This window comes from Sciurus vulgaris, assembly GCF_902686455.1.
Source record: "Sciurus vulgaris genome assembly, contig: HiC_scaffold_476_arrow_ctg1, whole genome shotgun sequence".
Lineage (NCBI taxonomy): Eukaryota > Metazoa > Chordata > Mammalia > Rodentia > Sciuridae > Sciurus > Sciurus vulgaris.
The window spans coordinates 33,661-36,401 of NW_027632558.1; positions in this window are offsets into that span (position 1 = coordinate 33,661).

A 2,741-nucleotide genomic window follows, 5' to 3' on the forward strand; every position below is an offset into this window, starting at 1 on the left:
ATACATTACATATGTATAGTTGATCATCCATCAGTGTTACCTGAACAAAGTTTCTAAAACAAATAAATAAATAAAAAGGACTTATTTAAAAAAGTAAAAAAAAAAAGTGAATAGAGAGGGTTGCAAGATGGTGGACTAGAGGGTGGCTGCATTTCATATTGATCTAGGACTAAGGATTCAAGAAGAGGAGATATTGGCAGATGTGGGACCAACTCAAAGCCACCAGGTGAGTCTCTCCTGTTGGAGAAGCGTCCAGAATGGGGCGGTATTACTGGAACACAGGGAACTTTGTGAAGTAGAGTTGCCCAATGAGACACCTCTCCCCCTGCTGTAGCAGTGAACTTGAACAACTGGGAGAATTGTAGAGGAGGGTCACTCAGCACAACGCTTGGACTCAGAGCAACACACCGGACTCTGGGTGGCTGCCCAGAGGAGGAGGTGCGTGGTGAGTTGTTTGGATGCAGAGTGACTGCTCCTGAACACCGGGGGGCTGCCGCAGGAGGAGAAGGAGTGCACAGGTTCCTTGGACTTGGAGCAACTGCACCAGAACTCCAGGCAGCTGCTTTGAGGAGAACCCATATAGTGAGTCCCTTAGACTTGGAGCGGCTGCACCAGGGCTAGGGGTGGTTGCTGGGAGGAGGAGGTGCATGGTGTGTTGCATGGACTCAGAGTGACTGCACTGGAACTTCGAGCAGCTGCACTGAGGAGGAGGAGGAGGTGCATGGCAGGTTGCTTGGACTCGGAGTGGCCACACTGGAGCTCAGGTGGCTGCCTGTAGGAAGAGGCGTGTGGAGGGTTGCATGGACTCGGAGCAACTGTATGGGTCTCCAGGTGGCTGCTCAGAGAAGGGGCCACACAGCCAGGAAATTAGGTGCAGAGCATGGTCCCAGGACCTAGGCAGCTTCTTGGTGGAAGAGCTGAACAGAGACAAGCCAAGGGGTGGAGCAAAGGTTCCAGGACTGTGGGGAGCTTATCTGAGGAGGGGCAGCCTAAGGAGTCTCTTCTGCAGAGGGCAAGGCTCCCAGGCCAAGGAGGTAGGTCCGGGCCCCTGGGAATGTTGTTGAGGAAGGTTGCCCAGCCCAGGTGGCAGTTGTGGATTGAGGGGAGCCTCTAGAAGAACTGACCAGTGAGACCTCTTCACCAGGTGAGTCTTAACTGCTGGGGGAGGTTTCCCCAAAAGGATGGTAAAACCAGAGAAACAGGCCTTGCCTCAGCCTTCAAACTAGTTCCCCTTTGGATGACCATTGGTCAACAAGTAGAGGCACATCTGCCCCCTAGCAGGGAATATACACCACCTGAAGGCTACCACCCCTAGAGAGGTAGCTTTCATGTGGAGCACTGCATTGTCAACTTCCTCCAAGACATCAGGCTACTGAAGGCTAAGAGGGGATATACTAGAAATCTTCAGGGACACTATAAGTCAATAGAGGAAATCTGCAATATCTCAGCAATCCACTGATACTTGAACAATATGAGAAAACAAGGGAAGAAATAGCCCCAAACAAATCTAGAGGTTATATCAATAAAATCCAATGACAGCATGGCAGAAGAAATGACAGAAAGGGAGTTCAGAATGTACATAATTAAAATGATAATAGAAGCAAACGAGGAGATGAAAGAGCAAATGCAGGCATTGATTGACTGCACCAATTGACAGTTAAAAGAGCAAGTACAGGAAGCAAAAGATCATTTCAATAAAGGGTTAGAGATATTGAAAAAGAAAAACAGAAATCTTTTAAATGAAGGAAACAATAAACCAAATTACGAATTCCATAGAAACCATAACCATAGGGTAGGACACCTGGAAGACAGAACCTCAGATATTGAAGGCAAAATATTTAACCTTGAAAACAAAGTTGACCAAACAGAGAAGATGGTAACAAATCAAGAACAGAATCTCCAAGAACTATGGGATATCATGAAAAGGCCAAATTTAAGAATTATTGGGATTGAGGATGTCTTAGAGAAACAAACCAAAGGAAGGAACAATCTATTCAATGAAATAATATCAAAATATTACCCAAATCTGAAGAATGAAATGGAAAATCAAGTTCAAGAGGCTTAGAGGACTCCAAATACACAAAATTACAACAGACCCACACCAAGGCACATTATAATGAAAATACCTAACATACAAAATGAAGACAGAATTATAAACGCTGTGAGAGAAAAGAACCAAATTACATTAAGAAGGAAACCAATATGGATATCAGCAGATTTTTCAATCCAGACCTAAAAGCTAGAAGGGCCTGGAACATTTTTCAAGCCCTGAAAGAAAATGGATGCCAACCAAGAATCTTATACCCAGCAAAACTTACCTTCAGATTTGACGATGAAATAAAATCCTTCCATGATAAACAAAAGCTAAAAGAATTTACAAAAAGAAAGCCAGCATTACAGAACATTCTCAGCAAAATATTCCATGAGGAAGAGATGAGAAACAAAGAAGCAAATCAGCAACGGGAGGAACTTTCCTAATGGAATTGTCAAATAAGGGAGGAACCAAGTCTTGTCAAAAAATAAATTAAAAAATGAGCCAAATAACTAGGAATACAAATCATATCTCAATAAAAACCCTGAATAATAATGGCCTAAACTCACCAATCAAAAGACATAGACTGGCATATTGGATTAAAAAGAAAGATCCAAAATATGTTGCCTGCAAGAGACTCAACTTATTGAAAGAGATACCCATATACTAAAGGTGAAAGGATGGGGAAAAACACATCATGCACATGGAC